Raw genomic sequence first — 17,730 nt, 5'->3', positions numbered from 1 at the left:
ATTTCCTAAATTTGTTCTGTTTTTTATATCTGTCTAACACTAACACAAACATCTCAGCCTGACCTCCATACCAGGGAAGATCATGGAACGGTTCGTCTTGAGGGTGCTCACAGGGCACGGGAAGGACAACCAAGGGATCAGGCCCAGCCAGCATGGGTTCATGAAAGGCAGGTCCTGCTTGACCAACCTGATCTCCTTCTATGACCAGGTGACCCGCCTAGTGGATGAGGGAAAGACTGTGGACGTTGCCTACCTGGGCTTTAGTAAAGCCTTTGACAGCATCTCCCACAGCATTCTCCTGGAGAAACTGGCAGCTCATGGCTTAGACAGGTTTACTCTTTGCTGGATAAATAACTGGCTGGATGGCCAAGCCCCGAGGGTTGTGGTGAATGGCGTTAAACCTGGCTGGTGGCCGGTCACAAGCGGTGCTCCCCAGGGCTCGGTTCTGGGGCTGGTCTTGTTCAATATCTTTATTGATGATCTGGATGAGGGAATCGAGTGCTCCCTCAGTAAGTTTGCAGATGACACCAAGTTGGGTGCGAGTGTTGATCTGCTGGAGGGCAGGAGGGCTCTACAGAGGGATCTGGACAGGCTGGATCGATGGGCAGAGGCCAACTGTATGAGGTTTAATAAGGCCAAGTGCAGGGTCCTGCACTTTGGCCACAACAACCCCATGCAACGCTACAGGCTTGGGGAGGAGTGGCTGGAGAGCTGCCCGGCGGAAAGGGACTTGGGGGTGCTGGTTGACAGCCGGCTGAACATGAGCCGGCAGTGTGCCCAGGTGGCCAAGAAGGCCAAGAGCATCCTGGCCTGTATCAGGAATAGTGTGGCCAGCAGGAGTAGGGAAGTGATCGTGCCCCTGTACTCGGCCCTGGTGAGGCCGCACCTCAAATCCTGTGTTCAGTTTTGGGCCCCTCACTACAAGAAGGATGCTGAGGTGCTGGAGCGTGTCCAGAAAAGGGCAAGGAAGCTGGTGAGGGGGCTGGAGCACAAGTCTTATGAGGAGCGGCTGAGGGAACTGGGGTTGTTTAGTCTGGAGAAAAGGAGGCTGAGGGGAGACCTTATCGCTCTCTACAACTACCTGAAAGGGGGTTGTGGCAATGAGGGTGTTGGTCTCTTCTAGAGATAGAATGTGATAGGATGAGAGGAAATGGCTCTAGTTGCGCCAGGGGAGGTTTAGATTTCTTCACCAAGAGGGTAGTCAAGCATTGGACCAGGCTGCCCAGGGAGGTGGTGGAGTCGCCATCTCTGGAAGTGTTTAAAAAACATGTGGATGTGGCACTTCAGGACATGGTTTAGGGGATATGGTGGCACTGGATTAATGGTTGGACTTGATGATCTTAAAGGTCCTTTCGAACCTTAGTGATTCTGTGATCTCCATATTCATAATAAGTCGGAGGCTATTGCTACTATTTTCAATATCTATTTTTAAATGGGTTTGAAATATCAAACACACAATGCCTTTTGTATGATGTGACTATAAGTGCATCTGCTGAAGTAAGAGATGACAACACTATTATAAAACTGTCTTGAATGAGGTTTCAAAATTAGGAATCTAAAAAGTAAATACTATCCCAGAATACACAGCTTCAGTGCATCAGGAGTAATTTCTCTCATAATTGAGGGTACTTGGAAACAAAAAGAACTTTTCTTTATTCAACACTTGGTTTGAGTGCTGTATTTGCTCTGTGATTCGTACAGAATTGCAGAGCAGAGAAAAATAGAGAACAGAGGTGGTTATATTTTCGGAAATCATGAAAGCTTTAATAAAAACATCCCAGAATTGCTCATGCACATCCTGGTTCTTCCCTAAAAACTAGGGGAGCGAGAGATCTCGAGTTTCATTTTCCTTTAAAGCAGCCTTCTAACACAGCTTAATTCATTCAGTACTGAGTAGATCTCAAATCACATGTTCCTGAAAGGCCACAGGGGAAATGAAGGGAGGACAGAGGGGTCATTTCTCTCCTCCTTCCACAAACAGCCAGTGGCAGAACCCTCTCAGGTACCAGAAATAGCAGACACTCAAATAATGCTGGAATGTTACACAAGTTAAGTGAAATGAAAAAAGGGAAGACAACCCCCCCGCCCCCCAATCTGTTCTGTCTTTTAGCTAGAGTCATCTCAAGGGCTTTTTATAACAAGAGAAGACACAACATTTTCAGATGGAAATGTGATTTTCAAGTTGACAGTACAGCTTTAATTAAATGGGAGTCCAAGGAAAGAACATATCACTGGGAAATAAATAGGCTATAAAAGAAGAAAACCACTAGTGTGGATAACCAAGGAAATTAAAGGAGAGAACAGGAAAGAGCAAAGGCCATGTGAGACATCTATTACAAAACATCAAGGTTAATGCTACAAGTGGAGGCATAGACAGCTAGTGTGATAGAGATTACGGAAATGATCAAGGAAGCAAAGATCAAACGTTAAAGGAAATTGGCAGACTCTTACTCAGTGCATTCTGCACTGACCGGTAAAAAGGGAATTTTTGTGTTTTAAAATATTGTATCTTAAAAATATTACACTGAAGCATATTGTAGCCTTTCAGACAATCGACTTAAAATGCAAGCTACAGGAAACAATTATTTTAATACTCTAAATAAAGTTATAGACTCTTTGCCTCTTTCATAAAAACTATGTCCTAGATTAACATGAAAAAAAGCATTTTGAAGCACTAAACTGGGAACTAACAATTCTCCAAGTGCAGCTCCATATCTGAACATTTCTGCCATTTTCCACCAAAACAAATTTCTGGAAAAACTATTTTGGAATTAAGAAAAAACAGAGCCAGACACCATGGTGCAGTTAGAGCAAGAGCTTCCATGGCTTACAGCAGGAACCCAGACACCCACTGTGGAGAGGATGCCTGGGCTCTGGGATGACCCAACAGGCAAAACAACGTTTACTATGAAAGCTGTAATGTGCTGGGAAGTTGCTATCTCACAATAGCTTCTGACAAGTTGCTTAATGTAATTCTGCTATATTTTACTTTCACAAAGGTAATGATCCCATTAGTCATCATGGTCACCACACCACTCTGCACTGCTTTTGTTTCGTTCTACTTTAGCTAACTTTTCTGTTGCATTTTGTATTCTGTTTGCTGTTGTTTTTCACTTGATTCAGCTAAACCCAACCTCATGAGCATCAGTCAAATCCTGAACAGACATGTATAAGGACATTTGCTGTTCTGGGAAGTTTATACTTCATGTCTCAGATAGGAAGGCATGTTTGTACACCACACTCAATATACCTAGCATTAATCCTCCACCTATTAATTCAGTCATTATAATGTCTGTTTTACTAATAAGAATAATAATTGTATAAACAATCTACAAACACAGATGCACTCAGGAACACTTGAATGAGATATGTTTTGACCCACTGTTAGGATAGCTATCAATTTTTAGGAAGTATTTTGCCTCATTTTAAGGCCTCTCTTGTCTGTCTGTCCCTTCTGCCTTCAGTCTTTTAGCTTCTACTTTTAGCTCTCAAATTTGAAGTCACAGGTTTCCAGTTCTTCTATTTGACCCTACAATTTAACAAGAATTCCCCTTTGAGATAAAAATGAAACACACTAAAACCGACAAGTTCTGAGTCAGCTCAATTTTTGTCTTCTATCCTAAGGAGAGAATTTCAAAAGAACAGCCATACCCCTGCTTCTGTGATTATAACAATCATTTTCTAAGGAGAATAACATTATCATATCTGCAATTCGCTATTTGTAGCAAACTTAAAGTGAAGAAAAGGAAGCAAAAGTAATTAAAGAATGTCTATTTTTTCCTCCAAAGAATTAAAGTCTATTCATACAAGATTTATATACTCACACTCTGGCTGCACTTGACTCCAAGTGTTAGATTCCCTAAGGATTTAGGAACAGAACTACTGTCTATACGTTGTGTTCAGAGGACTATAATGGGAAATATGAAATCCAGTCTGTTGGAGGAAGGCCTGCTGAATGCTCTAACCGCTAGGATTAAGGGCTAAAGGAAAGGAGCAGAACTATTGTCACTAGTCTCATTTGAGAATATCACAGCTTAATTTACTGACGAATTCTACAAGAAGGTCTCTTCTTGTAGAGTCTCTTCCAGGCTTCAAGTGCTAATTCTTTTTGGTGAGTAGACACAAAATCATGCCAGTCTTATTAGTGTTCCCTATTTTCCTATGTTGGCTAGTCCCTCCTCGGTGTGGTGGGAAGAGGTGTCCCTTCTTTAGCTCCTGTCTCTCCATGTGAGGGGTACCTCTCTCTGCCTCTGACCAAGCTATGAGGCACCTAATCACTAGGCACTACAGCACTAAGCTTAAAAATTTTGTGAAACTACCCAAAAGGATATCTAATTTTGTGCAGTATTCTTAGTAATATCTTAATACTTTTAATGCATTTATATAATGCCTACACAGTCGCACTGAAAATATTACTTTCACTACCAAGCACAAGAAAACACTGTCAAACACAGCAAAAAAAGGAATGGGTGTATTTGACTTCTGAAGAATGTTTATAAGAGGAATATGTATTTCACAGGAGTTTAACTGAGCAGAAACTCATTGGGTACATGACAGCAGTCTGTAAATACTTGAAGAAAATAAGCACTGCATTAGGAAAGGTACTATTTATTATAAACATTTGGGAAGCAATGCAAACACTGGATAAATACCTGGATACTGAGTTCTTATAACTTGTGGAGCCAGTTCCTGTATAAACATTAAATCATTTTCAATAGGGCATAATTTTAGGAAGGTAGACTGAATGTCTATTTGATTATCACAGAAAAACGCTCGAAGACTAAACAGGCTTTGAATCAAGTGTCTTTTCCAAGACTAAATTTATATGGGTCCAAGAAAAATAATTTCCATCAATTATCATCTCCCATATTTTTTGCTGTGTAAATGTGAAGAACCATGTGGCCTTTTTAAACTACGCTGGTAAACACTTTCTCACACAAAAAATTGCTGTTCAACTAGAGCAAACAATACATTACTTTTAGTTACCTTCAACCCATCTTGCTTCACTGGGATGTGTTCAGACAATGCAAGAACGGAGTGCAAATACAGAGAGCTTTGAATGGAAGGGTCAGTGAGCAGTGAAAACAGAATGAGCCTTTCAAATTTGCTTGGAAAAATATTTTGTTTCTTACTAGCCTTTGAAAGAAAACAGTATCTGTTTTTTCACTGCAGTCTCAAAGAGTCATACAAAATAAATCTATACCTGCTCCTCCAGGGTAGCCAGAAGGTAGCAGTGAATCAACACATATCTTGCCTAGTTTGGATACAGTCTCTCCAAGGCAGAGTGGCCTGCTGAATATCCTTCATAGCAGTAAATCCTTTGGCTGTTGTGAGAATGAAAACTGTGAGATTATAATCTATTCCTAACAAACCTTCCCATTCTCATTTTAGCATTGGGTCCAGATCCATGGTTAACATAATCTTTTGACAATAGCTTTATTATTTACTTTTATGGTCTAGCCAGGTATTCTAGGGTAGACAAGACAGCCAAATTTATGACTGACATTGACAGAGCAGCAAGACTTCAAAGATCACAAGATTTTTCCATTTAGAATTTCGTAAGTCCTTTAAATCTGTGTTTATCGGCTCAGTTTCCCATACATCTGCTTCTTTATCTTCTAGATTGACAAAAGATCAAATTTTCATTTTGCAAGCCCAGAATATCATGAACCTGTTTAAAATAGATATATAAAACCAAATTTACATTACAATGAACTCAGAAAAAGATGCATATTCAGTATACCCTTGTATCTTGAGTCACATTATTTTACACAGTGATTTTTTTTTTGTTTGACTGATTTTGTTTAATATCGTAGTGCCTGCAGCTTCTTTTGGACTCTGTAGCACAAAAAACCCCCTGCCTGTTGCAAAGAGTTCCTCTTTTATTTACAGGCATATTTGTATAAATACTGATAATAAACAGTGAATGTTATTTATTTTAAATTTGCATATCAACATGCTTTTTCATGCTATACATAGAAAAAATTTAAATAGCTTCTTATATTTTCAATTTGGATGATGTGGCAATGACCGTATAACTAACACAATTAAACGAATTTGGGTAAAATTTTTGGCTTGTCAGTAGAATATGTATTTTGATGGTGTAAAAATCTTAGAAAAAAGAACTATTATTCATGTAATATCTCCTCTGTTGTCTAATTGCTATAACCATTCCATGTAATTATGACACATGAAAATGTTCTGTACATGTATACCCTGGATAAAATCCTTTTAGCAACTCGAATAAGTCCTAGAATACTTTATGAGGATCGCCACTTGTTTTTCCACTGAGCCTCTGTTACTGAATCCTGAAGTGGACTGTGTCTGCCATATAAATAGAAAATAACATGCAGATTAAAATAATAGAAAGCATTCTTTTACCTCAACTCATCCTCTTAGTGCAGCTCCAGAGCAGCAAATACCTCATATTGCAGTTTGCTGTATCCACCCCAAGAGACTTTACTTTCTGCTTTCCTTAAGAAATTTTACAATTTTTACTTAAACAAGTCCTATCTCAAGACAAGGGAATTAAAGAATCTAACATTCTCTTTCATTTCCTTTAGATTAATAGGTCAAATCACAAGTGAGGTTCCCTTCCTAATCAGAAAATTCAGTAGCTTTTAAGTTTTGCTACTTGCTATAATGATGCTCTATTCATTATAAATGCTCTGAGCCATTGCTATAGTACAAAACTTCTTGTCCAGAACCATAGACAGGGTTGGATTCATCTCTCACTTCAACAAATTTCACACCTGTGGAACTGCAATGACTTCAGTGATGTTCTTCCAGGTTTACATGATCATACTGGTAAGAAAACTAAGACCCAACACCACTCTCTAAAGCAATATTAGAACAACCACTGCTAACAGAAACAAGATTGTGTCAGGAACACAGATTAAGCTATTGAGGTGGGAGACCCCTAAATGAGCAATCTTAAAAGGAAATTGGGGAATTAGTTTGCTAAATGCAGAAAATTAACTTGTGCAATGCTGTAATAAAAGCCCTAGTAGCAAATGTGCTACAGTCTTGTCTTCAACCTATGTCCATTTGAACAGTGTTAAATCTTGGTAAACATTAGAGCATCTTAGAGGATTAATGTCATTAGTGTGCCCTGTATCCATGTCTTTTGCTTTTCACACAGGCCATTTTTCTTGGCCTTCTCCTTGTCTTTTCTCATCACCATCTCTTTCACCATTTTGACCCTCCTCCTTATCAGCTTCTGCCCACTAACCTCTCCCCCCTCTCATTCCTCCCTTCTCTTCCTTCCCTCAATTTTCCCTTATTTCCTTATGACATTGCTGGCACCTCCCCCCCCCTCCTTTTTTTATTTCCATCTGTCCATCTCCAGTCACCACCAGTTTAACAAGTAGCGTTATGTCCTGAGGCTATCCTGTGGGCAAGGGCAGCCTTGTGAATGGAACACAAGAGCTTACGGGGGCAGATGGAAGGGGAATGTGAACAACGAACGTCTACAGTTTTGAGGGAACGTTAGCAACTCACGTTGTTTTTCTTCTAAAGGTAGAGTGGGGACACTGTGGATTATCAACTAGAGTGGTGGTGAAGGGGTTCAGGATGTCAGAGAATACAGAGTTGGAGAAATGAAACGTGATCCAGAATTGAGGTAGAAGGAATGGCTTTAGAAGGAAAGAAATGTTATGCCCTAATAAATGTAGCCAGCTAAGAAAACCAAATATCAAACTTTGGTTTTCTGTGGTATTAACACAGACTTAAGTCACTCCCTGAGCAGTGGCAAAGGACCATCTATTTTTCAGACATTTCGTGGCTGAAACATTTGTCATAATTATTAGGTGACTGGACAGCATCTTCACTGAAACAAACAGCAAAGCCATTCTAATGATTTCAGGACATTTAATATTTCCCACTCATTTCTTAAGCACATATGAGGCCCATTAAGTCACGAGTCACATATGGTGAACACTAACAGTAAACTCAAGTTAGTGAAGAATGACTCATCATGTACTTTTATGCATATGAAATAAAAGGAAATATTACAACAGTCATCCATCCAAGGAGGGAAAAATATGGAGCAAAAAGTTATTCAGAGAGAGAACAATTTACACAGAAACAATCATAACATGTTTTTGCCCATTAGGACTCTCCATTATGCATTTCCTGTAATTTTAGGTTGTTCCTATAAGCAGTTTCATAGTCAGTTACAAAATGTTGTTACTAATGCTATCATGAAATGAGATGTCTCTTCTACTTATATCGTGTGTATGAGTTTTATTTTAGCAAGCTTTCATGAAATAACTTGCATTAAATTACCCAGATGTAATATTTTGCAAACAGCCAGTGAAAATTATGATGAGTGTTCCTAATTAGCTGATCATCAAGCTATAATCATTTCAGGATAAATTAAGCTATGGATATTATAGAAAAGTAATGAAGTGCCAAGGATTTTCTGTTGCCTTTTTTAAAATTTAATATGGTGCAGTCAGACAAGAAGAGCAAAAGAGGTTTGTTTTGCACTTAACCTCTGTTCACTTGTAGTAAGCAAATATGAGTCTCCCAAAGCTCAGAACAGAAATTCTGGTTTAATCTGAACATTTCATTACCAAATGGGTTTCTCAGTAGTGAAGAATCATTTGTCTTTGTCAGCTTTGACCCCACTTGTCTTCATTAGGTTACTTTCTGAAAGAAGACTTCTATGATTACCTTCAACAAAAAAATGATGTACTGATTTAAATGGCACTGAATAGTATTCTCAGAAGTTACATTGCTATCCTGAAAAAAGACTAATGAAGAAAGACTGACTCTCTCCTTCTATGACACCTCAGTGACTGACATAATATATTATTAAAAATCTTATGTATTCTATGATTCAAATGAACTTAGATTAATAGCCCTAATATAAAAAAGATACATAGACTTATAATAATCTATCCAAATACTGTATGTTTGCATGAATAATTATGTTTAAAAAAAGAGAAAAAAACATATTCTACTATGGCAATTGCAAGCCAATATAAAAGACATTTAAAATGCATAATTTAAAGCATATGGAAATCTTCACTACATTGGAGGACTTTGAAACCATTTTAAAAGGAACAGAGTTCAACAACATTACAAAATGTGGACATTCTAATAATACTTTTTATGTTTTGATACCTGGGGCAATTTAAGAAGGCCTTGCTTTTATAGGTTCTCCTTGATTAAATTCTCTGTTTATACATTAACCATGGCAATTTCAATTTGTGTTTCACAGACATGGCCCTCAAAGCCTTGTTTAAGATTTTAGCTCTAGAGTAATTATGCTTTATAATACATTCAGGCTCCCAAGGTCAGTATGGCAGATTAGCGCATACTGGATTCATTTCACAAATGCTTTGGATTTCTTCCACTCTGACATAAAGTGAAGAAAATTTCCAGTGATGATGAATTTAGAATTTTAATAGATTGCTATTAATCTTTCGTAGCTTTTTTCCTAAATATGGATCTAACATATCTACCTTCCATCCTAATTACAAAACTGGCTGTAGCAGTGTAATTTGTCATGTAAAACAGCTGTTTCTGGATCTTCTATTACACTGAAATCAAGGAATTGGGTTGGGGATTCATTTGGAGCCTGGGAATATTGACATATAATAAATTATAATCTAAGGGTGTTTTTTTAAAAATACTGGCCTAAGAGAGATGAAGCCAGAATAGAAGAGTCATTGTAGAAGTTCTTTTCAGTACTGCCCTTACTGCCTTCTCTCTCTGGCTATTTGAATATTGATGCTTCTGCTGAGCGACATTATTATGACAGTTTCATATATAAGGCTCAGTTTGGCATAGGTGTTCTCTTAGCTGCAGGTTCAAGTTTCTTTTGACCAACTTGAACAGATAAACTTGTTGCACTGTTAAATGTACATTTAAAGGAATTTTTTAATTTAAAAAGTTGTTCTAAGGAAGCTAAATAGAAATGGAACATTTACCAATTAAATAAATTACAATGTGCAGGATCATAGCAACAATAAAAGACATATCATATATCACAGTTTTCAGAGCTGTTCAAATACTAAAATTAAAATCCTCTGTGAAAGGAAAGTATTATCATGATTTCTGGCAGCAATTAATCATCACAGAGTCCATTTAGGACTCCACCTAGATGGGAAGAAGCAGCATGAGAAGAATGAGAAGAGGAGGTAGATCAAAGGCTGGACAGCCTGGGCTTTGCAAATGTCAGAGAGAGGTGCCACAGGACATACCCTGAAGACTGTGAGACTTGTGGTAGCTCAGCATGCTTCATTTTAGCTCTGACCAACAACCAGGGAGAGCATATCCACATCTAGATTTCACTCAAAGCTCATTAGAAATAAAGAAGCCAAGAAATAATCAAATAAATAAATAAAATGCCTCCCTCGAGGTCTGCTGTGCCTGTTAGGGGAGAAGAAAACAGCCTATAGGTGCATACAGAACTCAAGGATCCAGAATTTAAGCACGGTTTTTTCTCAGGGACAAGTTAGCCCACATATGTGTTCTGAGCTATCTTGGACATAGCTTTGAGGAATAAGAGGCAGCTGCAGCCTCTGCTACTTTCAAACAAAACTGTGACACTCAATGGCTCTAAAAATTCAGCTTCTCAGAGTTTCAAGCAGGACAGCTAGAAAAGGAGGCTTTAAGAATTGTGTTACAATTCTGTGGTGTCAGGGGGCTGGGGGAGGTGTGTGTGCTTGGATTTTTCCCCTGCTATTGAGTTTTAATTAAAATGAAATATTTAATATGAAACTCAGTATTTTCTACCTATGGATAAGAGTTTTAAATAAAATATGAAGTGCTGAAATGAACTGTAGACACATAGACTGGTTTGTCATTTTAAAATGTTTTATTCATTTCACCATCAGTAGTCTGAGTAGGAATCAACTTTTTCACCTGATATACATAGTTCTGTTCTGTGCCTGCTGCACACTTCATTTAAAAACTGGAAAAAAATTCAACCAAGAATTAGCAATGGTCCAACCTCTATCAGCTTTGTGCTGATAACTATCCAAAAGTGTAGTTCCTTATCCAAATTGACTGAATGCACAGGAAACCTTAACACAGAAAACCCCGCTCTTTCCAAGGCAGGATTTCTTTTTGCAGCAGACTGATTTCTTCCTGACTGTCCGAATTTAGTTACAGTGAATAAGAGGAGTCAAATGGTCCACTCCAGGCCCCGACCTGGTTTAGTCCTGTACAAACAGCGCAAAGTAATTGAAAAGTGCAACAAGGTCAGAACAGAAGTGTTTCCTGGATGTTCTATGCACATCTAATATCTGTCACAGATGTAAGACAGAAATGAACTTGACTTAAAAACCAACTTCTCAATAACTATTATTACTGGTGAAGAAGGATCTATTTCTTTTCAGTACTGTAAGAATGTCTATGGTTTTTCGCAAGAGAAAATTATTGATCTGAATTATTATATTAGTAATAACAAGGATGTTTGAGTCAATTGTATGTTTAAAATACTTTTTCTGCTCTTACAGATTTGATTTGATATATATTTTTATGTATTTTTTGGATAAAACACAGCCTTAGTTTGAGGCCCTTTCTAGAGTGATTCAACCAATATCTTGGTAAAAAAGTAGATCAAATCTTCAGGAATAATTCTCATGGACTCTTCCAGAAAGCTTCCTGTTGCCTTTCAAGGTTTCCTGCACTCATGCAACCTCTCAGATAATTTGATAACAATGACATTTTGTCATTTAGCTCAAGTTAAGGTAGGGTAGACAAGATCACAGAGATCATCAGATTTGATTTGGATTAGATCCCATTCTTATTAAATTAGCCAAAGTTTGTATTTTAGGACAACTTCATGTCTTACACCAGCTGCAACAGGCAGAGGCTGCATGATCTGGCACTATCTTGACTGGCAAGTTAACACATGAAATTTTTGTGTGGGATACTGTATAGGGCAGTATAAGTCCCGGGGCCAGATTTACTGTATCGCTGTCTTATTGCAAGTTTTAATTACCATGCTCACTCTGAGCTGCTGTACTGAAATTACACTAGAAGGTAAGTTGAAACTGTGTATCTCCAGGGATCTTTGTACAGAAAATAAGCAATCTTAGTATTTAGTGAAGGCTTTACTGGTATTTTTTCTCATTATGTGCCAAATTAACTATCTGTATTAATATTAAATAAAGAAGTTCCTTCTATTGTATTTTTGCTGATATTACCTTAAATACTATCTCAGATTGTACCTCAGCTTTGGGAAGAAGGAGGGATTAGCTAAAAGGAAGACAACAAAAGAAAGGAACACGAGTAAAAATTCCTCTTCATTAGAAGAGTTTCCATTCCTTCTAACAAGCTGTGCTCCCACAGCACAGCTAAAGTAAAGAGACTGTTTAGGATAGACTAAATTACAGGAACAATCCAAGAAGCTACCAAACATCAAGCATAGCTCAGGTGAAGATAAATGTAGTTTGGAGGCTACCTCACAGAAAGTGAGTTACTGCTTAAATCCAGAGCAACTGGGACAAAAAGTTACAGTGGTCTCGGAGGTGACTGTATTCCAGGAAGCATGCTCCTAGGATAATTTCTCTGATATTAAAAAAGAAACGTTTTCCATTCAACAAGAACATCGGCATAAAATTCTGACTAGTGCTAAAGATGTCTGCAGGACTGCTCATGCCTGAAAAGTGCAAAACTTCCCATGGTTAATAAAGAACAGGAAAAGATGACACAAATATACACACCATAAAGAGTCACAGATCTGACCAAATCCTATAATTACAGTGCTTGCTAAAGCATAAGATTTGCCACCTTTTTCGTAGCAGCCCAGTAAGTGGCAGTTCTGTGTAGTTTTTTCAATCAGGATTCACAAACTTACAAAAACTTTTCAAACCTTTGCACTTTATTGATGAAAGTATAATTTCTCAGTTGTTACCAGTGAAAGACTTGGCTCTGCAATGAAATCTCTCACTGACCTCTTTGTTTGCATAGTGAGGAATCCTTTGAAGATTTATTCTTTATTCTTTTTTTCCTTTGATTAAGGCCCACATTTAACACTCAGCCTACCAAGGCCTCTGTATCTTGAGAAAAATTTCAGAAGTGGGTTCTTGGAAAGTGCTCCACTAAGATAAGTCACAAAAGGAGACAGTCAAAAAAAAAAAGTGTTAGATTTTCTTAAATTAATCTTTGATAGTCTCAAAAAAGACCAGGTAAGAAATGGTGAACAGTGACAGTTTCCAAACACCTGTAATCCACTCCTTTCTCTTCTCAGGTTTCTGTTGGACTTCTATTTATTTAGTTATTTATTCCCAAAAAGTAACCCTTTATTTGTGCTTTAATCTCCTGCCCAACATGTAAAACCCTGAACCATGGATTACACCATGGGTAGGTGTCCTGCCCTCCTGTTCTCCAGCTCTTGTACACAACAGATCACATACACCCTCTGATTCCACCTCACACACCGAGAGCACTGAAGAGTTAACAAAACCAATAGGACCAAGTTAATCACTGTCATACTAGAAAAAGTTCCTATCTTTCCACATTCTTGGTTTTATTTATTGGTAATTTTTCTTGGCTAATGTTTATATCCACCACAGCTGTCAAAGCTCAAACCTGTCGTAGCTCTGACTACACCTCAGACCTCTCCATGCAAGAAATCAATAAAACTGATTCATGAAAAGCACCACTCATCAAACCTAGCTCTTGTATACAACACTGCAGTTGACAAAATAACTTTGTTGTCTTGTCCTTTAGCTAACTGCCTTTTATGTTTGGCACAGGGGATTAATTCATTAAACCACCCCTTTCATATCTTTTAACCAGTAACGATATTCTGAAGGGGCCCATTTGAATGTTTTGGTTATAAATAAATGTTATGCTAGAAAAATAAGGCTTAATTCTGGCAAAGAATAAGGCTGTGAACAATATCCTCAACTATTTTTGGTGAACAATACAATATTAAGTAAAACCTAAAATCTGGTGACAAGGAACAGGAATGTGCATGCACAGAAGTAATAAAAACCTAAAATAATTTCACATTCAGTTAGTTATATTAGTCTTTGACCATTAAAAATGTTAACATGATGATAATCAATCTTAAATCAATTACTGTGTAATTGTTGAGTCAAAAGGAATGCAGTTAAATATTGATAAGTGTCTAAAAGCTCTATCAGGACATATTGACAACTTGAGAAATGAATGCAGGCCTGTGCAAAAGGAAAGCTTGACTTGCATTGCTTTGATGGAAAGCAGCACAAGGCTGAGTTTACATTCTTATTACCAGTTAGACGTGACAATCGATACAGGCTGCCTCTGCCCTGTCAGCATAGAGCAGGGAAGGTGTCCAGGTGTTATTTCCAGTCTTTTTATCTTTACAAGAACATGGAGATGACCAGCTAACATCCTGTGTAGTGGAGGGCAGAGGACTTAACAATCCAAAGATTTTTTAAAAAAATTATTTATAAAGTGATACGGGGAAAAAAGTATTTATGTCCAAAAGGGTCACTGCTGTTTCTGCTTAGCATTCTCTGGTGGTTGCAAAGGTAGTCACAGTAGCCTGCAGGAACATTCACTGGAGTGGCTATGCTTATAAATTATGAATTAAGAGTCCTCTTATTTTGATGGATATGAGCAAAGTAGCTCCAAGGATTTTCACTGTCTTCACAATTACACAGTCAAGACACATTCTAATTATACTCAGCTTGGTTTTGTGATGCTGCCTATCAAAGGAGTCACCAATTTTGTTCCATGGAAGTGGAGCAGTGATCCCAATACTGTTCTTCAACTTATGAAAACTCTCTTTGTTTCTACAAACTGAGCTATTTGTGCTCCCGCTTGCTTAATGAAGTCATCATGTTGAAGCTAATACCTTTTACTATTCCTTTTGTACCCATGAGTGGATGAATAATTGGTGTCTAGATACTAATATTCTTTGAATGAAACATGCTCAGTTTTATCTGTAGCCAGCAGCAAAATATACAGAACAGAGAATAGAACTATCTGTTGTTGGATTTGGGTCAGGCAAGATACATTATTATACTATCTCCAGGTAGCACTAACTGTTAAGGTTATGTCAGGAGTTTCATTATAACTTTGTTTCTTTCATGCAGGTAACTTTTTGAAACAGTCTCCTTCTCTGGTGGTATTTTCCAACTTTGTGTCAGCTCAGGGGCAAATGGTTTCTAGCAAGTTTCAGCTAAAACTGTTCAGCTATTTCACTTCACCGAAAGATTAAGTTCCACCTCCCTCTGAACCCCCTTTATAAATATTAAGGCACAGTTTTGTTCTTACAGCAATGGCTGAGCAAACCTTTCAGGCTAGCCCTCATGGCTCGTTCTGTGCTTGCCCTTTCATGGCTGGCGCTCAGACACACAATGTGTGAGGACCATCTTCCTCCACCTGCTGAAGCCAGTAGCAGACGATGCCTCCAAGGAGTCAGCCACAGGCACAGAACATGAGAAGCCAGGAAGCAGCTGTGCAGAGCTTAGTTCAGGAGTTCCTGACAAGAAATCTCCCGTGGCTCTGCGAACATACCCATTCTGTCCGTGGTGCAAGTTTTAAACCCTGCTGCTGGAAAATTGCTCTAGAGTCCTGAGAAGCCCTATGGATCTTGCCAGCTGAGGAGTAGACTTCCTGTCCCTACAGTTCTCACCAGGCCATCGTGACTCCTCAAGATTAACCACATCATCTGGGCTCCAATTATTCTTTTGTCTCGGGAGCCTCAAACGCTCCTATTTGTCTCAGGAGCACACAACTGCTCATGGCTTTGGTTGGTATTGTGTTGTTCAGCAAATAAAGGATGAACAGCCCTCAGTAACAGTGGCCCTTTAGCTCCCTGAGGCTTAGATGACCTTTGACAAGACGTGCAAGGAAGAAAAAATTAATTTAACTGAGAACAGGCTGGTGCAGAAAATAAAATCCAAGTATGTTGCTCACCAATTAGCAAAATATGTCTTAATTTATAACCCGCTCATCTTCTTGAATTTGCTCCCAATAGGGAAAAAAAGAAGCACTTTTACAGTTCAGTTTTATTTCCATCAGTTATTTTTTCAGGAAGCTTCAACAGCAAGAAAGTCCAGTTTTGCCTGGACAGTTGATAATTCTGGGAGGGGAACAACCGACATGCTCAGCAGGAGAGAGAACTGATAGACAGACTGCGGCCAAGACATAGCATGCCCTTGTAAAGACACGAGATATTTTTTGGTTACTGTTAAATTTATATGGCTATTCAATTACAGCACAAACTGCAAAGCGGCTACCTAAAAACCAAGAATAGAAACTATATGGATGCAGACAGCATGCTACAGCTCTGACACACATATCAAGTAAACTTTCATGACCGTGGACTATCACTATTTCATCTGTGCAGAGTGTGGAAAGATGTACATTGGTACAACTAAGACTCCTGTATCTTATTTAGATTCAGAATATGAACGGGATTATTTTCTATCTGGAATAGGCTCTCTATCTTCAATCATTGCCATCAATGAAAAAGTCACTCTATTGCGGAAGAATGTTACTATTTCTAACACACAGAATTTTCTTAAAATGTCAAGGACTTTTTATAACTCCATTAAAAAACTTAACCTGTATCAGACTACAGACTGTTTTCATGAACTCTGTTTGGACATCATGTTACATGATAGTTTATTATGCTTTAAGAACCATTTAAAAAAATGAAACAGTAAATTACAGGTTAATGTCTCTGCTAACGAGATCCCTGTTTAAAAAAAAAATGTCTTTTTAGTAGGTGAAACAGATACAGATTCAATAGTCCCCAATTTTTCTACTTTTCTGTCTCTAACATTAAATAGGCACTTCTAAGAGTAAAATCTAAATGTGCTGTCCTTATCCAGGTAGTGCATTAAGTAGTAGTTCAGACAGATTGTATCTTTAAAATGAAGTTGAATTCAGCCTCCCAAAGAGATACAAGTTATATTTACAGGTTAAAAGAAAGGTTTAAGTTACTTACAGAAGACCGCAAATCATAGAGCCTGAGGGCGAGAAGCGAGGCAGGGCTGTCCCCACTGCAGTCTCTGTACTCTGTGGGCTCAAGGGAGGTCCCCAGAGGGCTGGGCCTGAGCGTGGCACGGTGGATACATGGGGACAAAATGTCTGTTCTCAGCCAGGTCTCTTCCACATCCACATTTTCCCAGCTGGTTTCCTCCAACTGGAACCAGAGTGCAAGCCCACACAGAATCAGTGTGAAGACTCCGGCTGACATGAGGTTCTTAAAATCAGGTGTCAAGGTTAATCACTATAGCATATTGTTTCTTTTTAAGATGATGGAAAGATCATGAAATGCCTGATGCATACCTGTTCAAAATAGGGATCTAGAATTAAATTGAGATGTGCACTAATACTGCTTTATGCGTATCCAAACAGAAGTAAAGCTACCTCACACATTTTAGTAACTCCAGCTAACAAATTACAAACTGATAATACTGAAGCACCCATGAAACCAAGTATGACATGAAGACAACATCCACTCCTACATCTCTCAAAATCAATTTGACATAGACTTTTCAGTGTTGGTCTCAAAAAAAAAAAAAGGTGAAATATCCCTCAGCCATTTCTACTTCCCAGTGTACACTTTGATTGGGAAAGCTGTGGATGAGCATTTCAAAGTTGGCTGATACTCTCAAAAATATCTGAGTATGTTTGTTTCAAAAAAAAGTAAGACCTATATATCTATCCACATTTGGAAAAAATAAAAAACTACAGTTCAGAGGTTCTGACATTATACAAACAGCAAACTGATTAACCCTGAGGAGAGCACTGCTTATTTCAGCC

This window comes from Phaethon aethereus (genome assembly GCF_964289735.1).
Source record: "Phaethon aethereus genome assembly, chromosome: 8".
In the NCBI taxonomy this organism is placed as follows: Eukaryota; Metazoa; Chordata; class Aves; order Phaethontiformes; family Phaethontidae; genus Phaethon; species Phaethon aethereus.
Note: the sequence above shows the minus strand (reverse complement) of the source record.